Below are 14504 nucleotides of genomic sequence, written 5' to 3'. Positions count from 1 at the left end.
TAATAAATAAGAAATATAAGAAAAGGTAAATGTGAATGTCAGAAGTGTTAATGTTTGGGAAACTTGTGATAGGCTAGACAGGGCTGGCCTCCTTCCTTCACACTTTCCCCATCCCTGTGGTTGTATTTTTCCAAAGTGGCCCCTGTTCCTACCAACCTACGGGCCTCTCACTAGCCAATCAGTACCAATCTTACCTCAGAGAATGGGCCCCCTTTCTTCAGGTCAGTAATAACCACAAGAGCTGGTGTCAGACATCTTCTAGGCAGTGGTGGGATCCAAAATTTTTAGTAACAGGTTCCCATGGTGGTGGGATTCAAACTGTGGCATAGCACCAATGGGGCTGGGTGGGGCACGACGGGGGCGTGGCCGGGCATTGCTGGGCGGGGCTTTGGCAAGGACGCAGCCGCTGCGCCGGTCCTTGGGCAGGAAACGAATGCACGCAGGTGCAGGTTGCCACGCATGCCAGTGCACCTCCTTCTAGACTGCTCCAAGTTCTGCGTGCTACTGCTGAGAGGAGGGGCGTGACTAAGGCAAAAATCACATGGCAAAATCACCAATTAGTAACCCCCTCTCGGCACACACAAATAATTAGTAACCTACTCTCGGGAACCTGTGAGAACCTGCTGGATCCCACCTCTGCTTCTAGGTTCTTTTGTGTTTTTTTGGTCTCCTGCTATTTGCAAAACAGTGGAACTAATTCCAGTCACACAGCTGCTCTGCCACTCATTAGCGGATAGCTTTTCTCTGTCACCTCACAAAATGTAGTGTCAGTCTCTGCTAACATATGGAAACCGGACCAAATTGGTGGGAAGTGATTCACGAGGAGAGGCGCTTGGCAACAGCTCGGCCTGTTCCGAAGGGTGAAGGATTTGTGGGATGCCTTTCTGCCTCATCATTTTGATTTTAGGTGTCACTCAAGATCAACAGATGTCAGTCAACATCAGCAAAGAGGAAAATGGAAGATTTTGAAGGAGCGGGCTAACGGCACCAGATGTATATGTATATATATATTTCTGGAAAAGGGGGAAAAAAAGCAAACTGCTTTTGCAACTGTGCTGCTGACCACTCTCTTCTTGCTTTGTGAATAAATATACATGCAAAATACTGCTTATTACTTTCTTTCTTCCCAAGGCATATAATGCTGCGACCAGGAATTTTATTCCAAACTCTCTTTCATCCTTTCTCCCAAAGTATTGTGTCCAAGCTCTAAGGCACTTTCATAGGTCTATGTGGTCCTGAGGAAGAAAGAAGAAGAAGAAGAAGAGAAGAAGAAGAGTTTGGATTTATATCCCCCCTTTCTCTCCTGCAGGAGACTCAAAGGGGCTTACAATCTCCTCGCCCTTCCCCCCTTACAACAAACACCCTGGGAGGTAGGTGGGGCTGAGAGAGCTCTGAGAAGCTGTGACTAGCCCAAGGTCACCCAGCTGGCGTGTGTGGGAGTGCACAGGCTAATCTTTAAGAAAGGGTCTAGGGGGGACCCGGGAAATTACAGGCCAGTCAGTTTGACATCTGTTCCTGGTAAATTAGTAGAATCTATCATTAAAGATAAAATTATTAAACATGTAGAAAAGCAAGACCTACTGAGGAAGAGTCAGCATGGCTTTTGCAGAGGCAAGTCCTGTCTTACAAACTTACTAGAGTTCTTTGAGGGTGTAAACAGACATGTGGATAAGGGGGAACCAGTGGACATTGTCTACTTGGATTTCCAAAAGGCTTTTCACAAAGTTCCTCACCAGAGACTGTTGAGAAAACTCAGCAATGAAGGAATAAGAGGGGAAGTCCTCCTATGGATTAAAAACTGGTTGAGGAACAGGAAACAAAGGGTGGGTATAAATGGGAAGTTCTCACAATGGAGAGATGTAGGGAGTGGTGTCCCCCAAGGATCCGTTTTGGGACCAGTGCTCTTTAACTTATTCATAAATGACCTGGAAGTAGGTGTGGGTAGTGTGGTGGCCAAGTTTGCAGATGATACCAAATTATGTAGGATGGTAAGAACCACAAAGGATTGCGAAGAGCTCCAAGCTCCAAATTAGGTGAGTGGGCCCAGAAATGGCAAATGCAGTTCAATGTAGCAAAATGTAAAGTGATGCACATAGGGGCAAAAAATCCAAACTTCACATACACGCTACAGGGGTCAGTGCTATCAGTCACAGACCAGGAAAGGGATTTGGGCGTCTTAGTTGATAGTTCCATGGGAATGTCAACTCAATGCATGGCAGCTGTGAAAAAGGCAAACTCTATGCTGGGGATAATTAGGAAAGGAGTTGATAATAAAACTGCAAGGATTGTCATGCCCTTATATAAAGCAGTGGTGCGACCGCACTTGGAGTACTGTGTTCAGTTCTGGTTGCCACATCTCAAAAAGGATATCGAAGAGATAGAAAAAGTGCAGAGAAGGGCAACGAGGATGATTGAAGGATTGGAGCACCTTCCTTATGAGGAGAGGCTGCAGCGTTTGGGACTCTTTAGTTTGGAGAGGAGACGTCTGAGGGGGGATATGATTGAAGTCAATGAAATTATGCATGGGGTAGAAAATGTTGACAGAGAGAATTTTTTCTCTCTTTCTCACAATACTAGAACCAGGGGGCATTCATTGAAAATGCTGGGGGGAAGAATTAGGACTAATAAAAGGAAACACTTCTTCACGCAACGTGTGATTGGTGTTTGGAATATGCTGCCACAGGAGGTGGTGATGGCCACTAACCTGGATAGCTTTAAAAGGGGCTTGGACAGATTTATGGAGGAGAAGTCAATCTATGGCTACCAATCTTGATCCTCCTTGATCTCAGATTGCAAATGCCTTAGCAGACCAGGTGCTCAGGAGCAGCAGCAGCAGCAGAAGGCCATTGCTTTCACCTCCTGCCTGTGAGCTCCCAAAGGCACCTGGTGGGCCTCTGCGAGTAGCAGAATGCTGGACTAGATGGACTCTGGTCTGATCCAGCAGGCTAGTTCTTATGTTCTTATGTTCTTAATCTGAATTCCCCAGATAAGCCTCCACAGCTCAGGTGTCAGAGCTGGGAATCAAACCCGGTTCCTCCAGATTAGATACACGAGCTCTTAACCTCCTACGCCACTGCTGCTCCTAAGAAACCCTCATAAGTTACTGGTGCAGGATTCCAGGTTAATTTGAACCATTCGCCTCACTCTCTCCTCCCCTTTTCATCCCCACTTTTTTCTAAAACTTACCTCTCATTTGACAAAACACACACACACACACACAACACTTGAAATCATTACAGTAACAAACAAGCACTGTAAAGACAAAAAGTTTATATAACTGGAGGCCTGGATTTCCTTCTCTTCAGTTGAGGAAAAGAAAACCATGCGGATTACCATGGACTGGCCTGAGAGTGGAAGTTCTCATGTAGAAGGCCTTCTCTACATGGCTCCATCCTCTGAAACAGAGCAGATGTTCCTTTAACTGAAGGCACTCCCGTCAGTGGAATGGCATTTTCCTGCTTTCTCCCCTTCTGCTCTAACCCATTGATCTGCCTGAACTCCGTACCTGCGGGACCGTCTTGCCCCATATGTCTTGAATCGGCCTCTGTGGTCAGCAGAGGCCAATTTGCTGGTGATTCCTGGCCCCTCAATGATGCGGCTGGCCTCCACCCGGGCCAGAGCCTTTACAGCTCTGGCCCCTGCCTGGTGGAACGCTCTTCCTCCAGCTATGCGGGCCCTGCGGGATCTTAATGAGTTCCGCAGGGCCTGCAAGACTGAGCTTTTCCACCACGCCTTTGGGGAGACCAGCTGCTGATGCCCCCCCTTTATAATATCTGTGGACCCTGCCATCCCCCCCCTTCTTAGGGGATTTGTTAGTAGGACGCCATCTGTTATACTTGATACTAGGATGCTGCATTTTAATGGGGTTTGGTTTTAACATGTATAGAGCCATTTATTTAATGATTATCTAATTAACTTTGATATTATTGATTTTATTTTGTGCTCTATTTATATGTTTTGTTGTTCACCGCCCTGAGCCCTCCGGGGGAGGGCAGTATATAAATATAAATAAATAAATAAACAAACAAACAAACGAACCAACGAATGCCTTGGAAGAGTTTGGGTGATGGTGCCTGGGAAGATGTAATGTGACTTCTGGGTGCTCTCTTAGTCCTTATGTCTTTACCACGGAAATTAGGGGCAATTCATACAGAATCACTTTGTGGAGGCCATTTTTTATCCCACCATTCAGTTCCATTTGGGGTGCAAAAGTGGGCAACTCTTGGGGGTGGACAACTCCATGTCCCGGATAACTAACTAGGAGGCCTAATACCGGTGGTGTTCTAATCAGCTGATGGGGCCAGTGTGGGATAATGGTTAGAGTATCTGCCTAGAATATGGAGAACCGGGCTTGAATTCCCTTCCATGGAAGCTCGTTGTGTGACCCGTTATGTACTGTTGAGCCAGTTGTATACTGTCGGCCTAACCTTACCTCACAGGACTGTTGTGAGGCTGAAATAGAGGAGAGGAGAATGCTGCAATGATGTCAGCTGCTAGGGGCCCCCACTGACCCGTTTCTCCCCCCTTTTGGGAGGGTTTTAATGAGGGTTATTGCAGACATTGTTTGTTACTGATCGCTGCGTTTTAAATTGTTTTAATGTATTTAAGGGTTATTGTTTATATGTATGTTGTTCACCGCCCAGAGCCCTTCGGGGGTAGGGCAGTATACAAAACCCAATAATAAATAAATAAATAAATAAATAAATAAGTAGGTAGGTAGGTAGGTAGGTAGGTAGGTAGGTAGGTAGGTAGGTAGGTAGGTAGGTAGGTAGGTAGGTAGATAGATAGATAGATAGATAGATAGATAGATAGATAGATAGATAGATAGATAGATAGATAGATAGATAGATAGATAGATAGATAGATAGATAGATAGATAGATAGATAGATAGATAGATAGTTTCTTCTTTTCTTCCTCTTGTGAGATCTGCCTCGGCACGTGGGCACATTTTCTGTAACACTTCCCATTCTGTGGACCTCTTCCAGGTTCTGATGTCGCTCGTAAAGCTGCATTTGTTATCTGAATGCTGATGGGTTTCATTTGTCTTGACTATGCCCCACTATTTCCACTGGCACTTAATGGCTATTTTATGATGTTATTATTGCCATCATATCGAGTTCCCTTTGGGGCTTAAGACATTTGTAAATCAATATATAATAGTCCGGGAGAAGGAAAATAAACCACTATTCGAGCACAATTACAACCTTGATCTAGTTTTGACAATGATAGCGCTACAAGTTTAAAAAAAAAGGATTTAGCAACTAAGAAAGCAAAATTCTTCAGGTTTCTTGGAAGCCATTAAGGACCTGACAGTAATCACAGGTTTTTAAAGTAAAGGGGCATTTCTCCAAAGTCATTAAGGCTCCAATAACAGATCGGATAATATTTTTATAAAGGCAACCTGACTGCAGTCAAATCCACTGTTTATTGTATGTGGTATCTTGGTTTTGCTGCATTGTTTTCTACTTTTGCTATTCCATTGTTTTGCATTGTTTGGGACATATTACCTGCTTTTTTCCCCACCTTGATTCTAATTTTGTGATCCCTGTCCCGTTGCCTTCTTTGTCAGATGCCTTGCCTACTTGATTGCATCAGACCAGGTGAGTCCAACCTTTTTGAGTCTATGGGGACATACAGAATTCTATCACAGCATGGTGGGCATAAAACAAGAACTGCCACAAAATGGCTGCCACAAGAGGTGGAGCGAGCCACAAAATGGCTGCCACTGCTTAACTTCAGTGACACAGTGCAGCTTCTTGGGCTGACAGGTCAAGTTCTTGCCAAAGCCAACATTAAAAAAAAAATCTCTACCACCAGTCAGAAGCCTTGCCAGGCAAAAATCCCTACCTGACCCCACCCACTTCCTAAAAACTCTTGACAGGCACTTGTGAGCCTGCATGGTGAAGTGGTTAAGGGTGGTGGACTCTAATCTGGAGAACCGGGTTTGATTCCCCACTCCTCCACATGAGTGGCGGATTCTTATCTGATGAGCTGGATTTGTTTTCCCGCTCCTCCACATGAAACCTGCTGGGTGACCTTGTGCCAGTCACAGTTCTCTCAGAACTCTCACAGTCCCACCTACCTCACAAGGTGTCTGTTGTGGGGAGAGGAAGGGAAAAGAGTCTGCGAGCCCCTTTGAGTCTCTTTTCGGGAGAGAAGGAGGGGATATAAATCCAGACTCTTCCCTCTTCTAGAAAAGATGGCGGCAGGCACCCTGGCAGCCATAGGGAAAACATCGGGGACCCATGTTTTCGACTCTGACTTGTAGCCATTTTTGTGACCCTAACCGGGATAGCTTAAGCTAGTTTTATATCTTCATATCTCAGAAGCTAAACCGGGTCTTCTCTGATTAGCACGTGGTGTAATGATTTTAATGTGTTTGTGGGTGTGACTTTAAACTGAGAACTGTATTAAAGAGAGAAAGGGAGCGAGATGTGTGTATATATATTGGGTGGAAGGATCGACGCACTTGGATAGGAGACCACCAAGGAATTCCAAGGTTGTATATGTAACCTCTATCTGTGGGTTCTGTGGGCAGAACTTGGAAGGAGTTGCAAAGAACTAAATTTAAAACAAAAGGGTTTACTTCCTTAACAAATAACGCTTTTAACATTAACATTTAACATTAACAATTTACAGTCCTTTTAGGTTGCATTTCACGTCCTTATATTTACAGTCTACTGATAATGCCAAGTCCAATTCTTCCTGCTGGTGGTTGGCTTATGAAGACTTCAGAGGCTTGGTGAACGGGATCCAAGATGATGAAGGTCCCCAAAAGAACTCCCATCAACTACACACATAGCAAGCCCTGAAACAATAAATTCTAACATTTACAATATAGCAAAAATAAACAACTCCCTTCCCACTAGTTCCCAACAACTTTGCAGCTACCTTAAACAAGGTGTTAAGAGCTTATAAAGGATTAAATCCAGGTCCCAGCCTGGTAGCCTCGCTTCCTCCAACTTCACCAGTTTTTGCAGCCTTCTGCTGCTTTGAGTCTCCACCCCTTTCTGGGTCAACCCATTCTGGACTTAGGGGTTACATATGCATAATCAGGCAATGGCAAACTGTCTCTGTTTACCTCTTGCCTTGAAAACCCTACAGGGACTTGACAGCTCTTTCCACCGCCAGACTGTGCAGTGCACTTTGTGCCTCAGTGAGAAAAGCAGGCAAAAAATTAAACTGAATAATTCAGGAACTGAATTTGTTTCTTGCTTCCTCACTAAGAAGCATAAGCAAGAAATATGGAGCAGGAAACGGTCTTCCATGCAGAATGCAGGATGAGCTGCTTACCTGTTGCCAGGGCGGGCCTCAGGGAGACAGAAATATGAGTCTTCAGCCAAACTTTTTTTTTAAAATAGAAATTGTATAAAGCGGTGAGAAGCCCAACAGATAAATAAACATGTGCACGCATGAGTCACAGGAGGGACCATTAAATCAAGTTGTGCTTAGAAACAAATAAAACCAAAAACTGCAACCCTGGCTTCGTGTTGATGTGTTTGGGGCTGTGTAGGGATGGGCGGAGGAAGGGGAAAGTGAGGATGGGGTTTGAGTCTGAAATTGTGTGCATCGAGGAATGCTGCTGTAAATGTCGTTGTGCGTGCACAATGACAATAAATGCTTATGCTTATGCTTATGCAAGACTGAGGAACTGCAAGGAGGGCAGCAGAAACACAACAGAACTTTATTATTATTGTTGTTGTTGTTGTTGTTATTATTATTATTATTATTTTATTGTATCATTTGAATTTTACAGTTTATAGTAATTTCCTTCTTCATACATTTTCAAACAATACTTCCCCCCCTTTTCTCCCTCCCCCATTACTTCTTCTTCATAGTTTTGTCACACAAACAGCAGTAAGTTCATTCTCTGTAGCCTCTTCTCCCATATTTCTTCGTTGACTCGAGCTTCTTTCATCCAGTCCATGCATATTATCCATATCTTCAAAATTTCATTCTGTTTATCTTGCCACGTCTTATTTTCGGTTAGTATATCGAAAATATCAAGTGTCGCTTGTTCCCAGATATATTCTAACCATCTCTGAAATGCCCATTTTTTTCTTTTCTTTCCAGCCCAAGGCTATTGTTGCATGGGCTGCTTTAATCATTATTTTATACATATAACTATATTGTTTATCCACCCTTCTGTCTTAACACAACAGAACTTTCATAGCTAAAATGGTTGCATAAAATGAGCCCTTCGGGGGATGGCGGTTTATAAGTAGAATGGATGGATGAATGAATGAATGAATGAATGAATGAATGAATGAATGAATGAATGAATGAATGAATCCACTTGGCAGACTGGAAGACCTTCAGTCGCATCTGAGAAAGCCCTGGGTGGACTAGATGGAATATGGAAGGAAGGAGGACAGAAGGGAGAAAGCAAACATAGATGAGCCATCATCAACAGGCCTTTGGTCAACTTGATGGACTGCCTTATTTCTAGGTGGGTGTCCAAGAAACAAATGGAGAATCAACAATTTCCTCATCACAGGGAAAGGTAGTCTCCTTCGCAAGCACCAGGTCATTGTTGATCCATGGGGTGATATCACAACACAACATTTGCCAGGCAGATGTTTTTTAAGGAGTGGTTTGCCACTGCTTTCCCCAGTCATAACAACATAAGAACGAGCCTGCTGGATCAGACCAGAGTCCATCTAGTCTAGCACTCTGCTACTTGCAGTGGCCTACCAGGTGCCTTTGGGATGTGCCCACCAGGTGCAGGATGTGAAAGCAATGGCCTTCTGCTGCTGCTGCTCCTGAGCACCTGGTCTGCTAAGGCATTTGCAATCTCAGATCAAGGAGGATCAAGATTGGTAGCCATAGATCGACTTCTCCTCCATAAATCTGCCCAGATCTGTCCAGATACCCCCAGCAAGTTAAGCATTCATTTTACCAACCATAGAAGGATGGAAGGCTGAGTCAAACTTGAGCTAGCTACCTGAAACCGACTTCTATTGGGATCAAACTCAGGTTGTGAACAGAGCTTGGGCTACAGCACCGTAGCTTACCACTCTCCCCCACAGGGCTCCTAATTTCCTCCTAATGGACCGCTTTCTGGCAGTGGTTTTTCCCCCTCCTGCCCATGCTGTCAGAAAGCCTTTTGGGAGGCTGCAGAATGGCACCACAGCAATGCCATGTCTGCATGCCCAGGGCTCAGGACTGTGAGTCAAAGTCCTAAAGCTCACCTGCTTTTCTATTTTATGAGTTTTAACAGTCACAGATTTAACAAATGCAGATTTTACAAGAAGATAACCATAAACACATGAATGGAAAATAAAGAGACGGAATATCATAAATAACTGTATGAAATGCAATCTCCCCAAATCAAACACTGAATCTGTACTATACTAAATGTGTGTGTGTGTGTGTGTGTGTGTGTGTGTGTGTGTGTGTGTGTGTGTGTGTGTGTGTGTGTGTGTGTGTGTGTGTGTGTGTGTGTGTGTGTGTGTGTGTGTGTGTGAGCGAGCAGCAGTGGCGTAGGAGGTTAAGAGCTTGTGTATCTAATCTGGAGGAACCGGATTTGATTCCCAGCTCTGCCGCCTGAGCTGTGGAGGCTTATCTGGGGAATTCAGATTAGCCTGTGCACTCCCACACACGCCAGCTGGGTGACCTTGGGCTAGTCACAGCTTCTCGGAGTTCTCTCAGCCCCACCTACCCCACAGGGTGTTTGTTGTGAGGGGGGAAGGGCAAGGAGATTGTCAGCCCCTTTGAGTCTCCTGCAGGAGAGAAAGGGGGATATAAATCCAAACTCTTCTTCAAACTCTTAAGTGCTATCAAGTGCTACTTCTAACTTATGGTGACCCTGTTACCGCCTAGGAAAATAGCCAAAATATTTTCCTGAGTCAAGTTACCTGACTACACTGGCTCCAGGTCAGGACACAGAGTCCTGGGTGATTCAGAAGCCTCCATAAGGCTTGCAAAGGACGTCGATATGTGATTGTGCCAATATTCTACATGGTTTCCCTTTTGTCTTTGCTCCTTTTAGGATATAATGAAAGCCCTTTAGTGCTGAATTTACTATTTGCCCATTGTCTAGGTTTATATTTTAGCTAGGTTTTCCAATTGATTTAAGGTTTTGTTACTGTTAATTTAGGATATTCTTGCCTATAAGTATATGTGCTTGTACTCTTTAAGGTTTTCTTTAATGTTTAAGTTTAGAAATGTTATTTTTGATATTTGTGTCTGTTAGTAAAAGCGATAGCCTGTAGAAGCTGATATTAAGGGGCGAGGAAGTTAACCTTGGAATTCAGCTTAGACCAACACCCAGCTGACTCCTGAGCAAAGACAAAGACCCCTTTGGTTTTACAAATCAAATCTGATGACAGCACCCAGATGTCCCAGCAGTTGGAAAACGTGCCGGGACCACCATTGGACAGTTTGAACTTTCTTTTGTTGCGGAACTGAGGCACGGGAGCCTCAGGTCATAACTGAAGGAAATGGCCCATCTGATAACAGAGATAACTGGGTGTGATAGCAGGCCCACCCAGTTCTATGAATGGACCTTCTCCGCTCTCCTTTCAGCACCATTGTGAAGTCTCACCAGAAGACGCTTGACAGCGAGATTTCGTAATCCCATTCACAAAAGTTGTAATGGTATCTTTCTTTGGTATTGATGTTTCTTTATTGGTGTTCAGTAAGGGACCTGCCCCCTGCCTGCCCCCTTTACCTGCCCCTTTGCCCTCTTTGATGTTTGTGTATAAAAATTCTTGCGCTTGGTTACAAGGGCGCGATTCTCCTGCCCGAGCTGCCGCCACCACTTCCGAATAAAATACTTTGCTTTGAAGAACACCGGCTTCCTGCGCCTCACTACGTTGCTTGAGCTGAAATCACTTATTGTTACCCGAGCAGCAGCGGTAACAACCCTATGAAGGTATGACCTCCCAAATGTCCCGCTGTTAACAGCCTTGCTCAGGTCTTGCAAACTGAAGGTCACAGCTTCTTTGATGGAGTCAGTCCAACCCATGCTGGGTCTTCCTCTTTTCCTGCCACCTTCAACTTTCCCTAGCATAATTGTCTTCACTATTTTCACTTTCTTCTAGCTAATGGCTTCCCCTATTTAAAGACACCCTCGCTTTTTTCTCATAGTCGTAGCAACTAATGAGGGGATTTCCACAAGCCAGAAGGAAAATTCTCCTCCTCTCTAATAGAGGCTGAAATTGGGATATCACCATTGCTGTAATTTTTTTTTTAAAGGTATTTTTAAAAAATTAAACCAAACGTTTCTCAAATTCTTCTTTGCATCTGAAAATCCTCAATGTCTACACAGGCATCTATAGCCACATTCTTACTAAATGGTTGGAGTGTCCAGCCACTGATGGTGGTGCCCCTTTCTGCTCCCTGTGCTGTTTACATCAGGGTAACCCTCATATTGAAGGGCCCGCTGCTCTCCCTTTTTGGGGAAGGTTTTAAAGGTGGGTTTTTCTGGACGCCTCTTATTTAACTATTTAATTATTTAACTGTATTAACCGCTGTTTATATGGAGTTTTAGTGAGTTTTATTGATTATTAACTGGATGGAGCTATGTTATTTGTTTATTGCATTTTGTATGATCTGCTCCTTTATCTGATACTGTATGAATTTTATGCTGTACACCGCCCAGAGCCCTTCGGGGATGGGGTGGTATAGAAATCCAAGAAATTAAATAAATAAATAAATAAATAAATAAATAAATAAATAAATAAATAAATAAATGGTTCGTATTCTCCACTTTTTTTTGCTTACTTGTTATCGCGTTCTCATTTTAATTAGCTCAACTTCTTAAGCAGCTGCGGTGCCAAGTAGACAGCGACACCCACTGGCCAAGTTGTAATATGACTACTGAAGGTCGGAACTTTTCTGCTGTCTGTGCTGTGCTATTCGTTCAGGGATCACAGAGATCACCCCACACACATGATGAAAACAGCTGCAGCAGGCTATCCACAACCATGAGTCTCTACCTACTCAAGGGCTCCCTAAATTTACAGCGGGAAAAGTGACTTTGTAAACCTGTGAGGCTGTCACGGCGTAGTGGCTAAGAGTGGCAGACTCTAATCTGGGAGAACTGGGTTCGATTCCCCACTCCTCCACATGAAGCCCACGGGGTGACCTTGGGCCAGTCACAGTTCTTTCCAAACTCTCTCAGCCCCACCTACCTCACAAGGTGCCTGTTGTGGGGGGAAAGGAAGGTAATTCATGGAGGAAAAGTCGATCTATGGCTACCAATCTTGATCCTCCTTGATCTGAGATAGCAAATGCCTTCGCAGACCAGGTGGTCAGGAGCAGCAGCTGCAGAAGGCCATTGCTTTCACATCCTGCACATGAGCTCCCAAAGGCACCTGGTGGGCCACTGTGAGTAGCAGAGGGCTGGACTAGATGGACTCTGGTCTGATCCAGCAGGCTTGTTCTTATGTTCTTAATTATGAACCACTTTGTGATATTCCTTATGGTAGAGAAAAGTGTGGTATAAAAATAATTCTTCCACAGTGGCATAGTGGTTAAGAGCAGGTGCATTCTAATCTGGAGGAACCGTGTTTGATTTCCCGCTCTGCTGCTTGAGCTGTGGAGGCTTAACTGGGGAATTCAGATTACCCTGTGCACTCCCACACATGCCAGCTGGGTGACCTTGGGCTAGTCACAGTTCTTCTGAGCTCTCTCAGCCCCACCTACCTCACAGGGTGGTTGTTGTGAGGGGGAAGGGCAAGGAGATTGTCAGCCCCTTTGAGTCTCCTACAGGAGAGAAAGAGGAATATAAATCCAAACTACTACTACTACTACTACTACTACTACTACTACTACTACTACTACTACTACTCCATCGTCGTCGTTGACGTCGACGTTGCCTCCGCCGCCGCCGCCGCCGCCGCCGCCGTCTTCTTCTTCTTCTTCTTCTTCTTCTTCTTCTTCTTCTTCTTCTTCTTCTTCTTCTTCTTCTTCTTCTTCTTCTTCTTCTTCTTCTCCTCCTCCTCCTCCTCCTCCTCCTCCTCCTCCTCCTCCTCCTCCTCCTCCTCCTCCTCCTCCTCCTCCTCCTCTTCTTCTTCTTCTTCTTCTTCTTCTTCTTCTTCTTCTTCTTCTTCTTCTTCTTCTTCCTAAGCAAATTTCCTTCCTTAGATTGAGACCCGCTTGGGTCTGCAGAGCCTTAGATATACTTTAATTAACCACACAAGTGACAAAAACAAATCAGCCGTGTCATGGTTAAACGACGACTTTCATCGTTTCAAAAACTTGCAATAGATTATTACCGCTCTAACAGTAGCAATTGAAAAAATGAAATTAAAACTCAAAAGGGGAGGGATGGCCTTTTTAAATTTCTGAAACGATGGAGTGGAACCTAGGGATGGTGGGATTTGGGAAACGGAGTGATCTCCCCTTTTATTCCTGAAGATATAGGGAGAAATGAAAGGTATAAATAAAGGGGGGGAGGGAGAAGAAAAGCACAAATGAAAAGAAAGATAGAAGATCAAAGAGAAAAAAAGGAGAAGGATGCAGGCTGTTCATATCTCCTTAATTTGGGATGAAAGAAGGCAGCCCAGCCAATGATCGAAAGGGAGGGAGTTGCGGGCAGAAGGAGCTACTATAGAGAAATGTCTCAAAGGAGGGCAGGATTGCTAAGAAGATTAGTGTTTGACGAATGAAGAGGCTGCGGAAAAAGAAAGCAACAGAGATAAATGAGACAGGACAAGACTACTAAGCCTCATCAGTGTTAGATGAAGAGCTTTAAACCATGAAACAATAGAGGAAGCCACAGGAGAGACAACTACAGAGATGGGACACAAAAATGAGAAGAAAGGGAAAAATTAAGCAAGCTCCAGGGGGTGGGGGCTTGAGATCGAGATAAGAGGTCTGCGTTGAGACGCAGAAAGATTGATACACCAAAGATCACACTAGCCAACATGCGCGGGATCGAATCAAAGTCTGAATAAGAGTTTTGGTTGGATGGATTTCAGAAATATCGTCGAGAGCCAGCCAGCAATCCTTCACTGGAGTAGCGATCTGAGTTGAGACAGAAAAATGAAAACCAATGTCCCAGATCTTTAGCTTGCCAAGAAGACTGATGGTCCTCACCAAGAGAGGAAAGGTCAACTGACTGTTTGCAGCCTTTGTCTTCAATCTCATCCTTCGCTGTTCCTTCATCACTCTCTTCTGATAGCGTTGTCCAGTATTTTGCTGACAAAAATTTCTATTGCGCCCTCTTTATTTGATTCCACCTCCTCTGTCTGCCGTCTCTCTCTTCCCTCGTGTTCTCCACTTTCTGTCTCTGATTGGAATGATAGCATGCAGTTTGTTGCTGGAGAAAAACAGACAGCTGCGAATCCATCTCTGTCTCTCCCAGTAATGCAGGGGTTTATGGAGGGGGGGGGGGCAAAATAAACTTGAAAAATCCGTCACTGTCACCTCTTGTGAATGTTGTGGGTGGAGGAAATGGGCCAATTAAAGCTGGGGGAGAATTCATCACTGTCACCCAACAAAGGGAGTCTGAAATTTTCTTGGTCTCAAAGATGCTTCTGGCCTCAAATCAAAG

Source organism: Sphaerodactylus townsendi, linkage group LG05 (genome assembly GCF_021028975.2).
Source record: "Sphaerodactylus townsendi isolate TG3544 linkage group LG05, MPM_Stown_v2.3, whole genome shotgun sequence".
In the NCBI taxonomy this organism is placed as follows: Eukaryota; Metazoa; Chordata; class Lepidosauria; order Squamata; family Sphaerodactylidae; genus Sphaerodactylus; species Sphaerodactylus townsendi.
The sequence above is the reverse complement of the archived record's forward strand: the minus strand, read 5'-3'. Positions refer to the sequence as shown.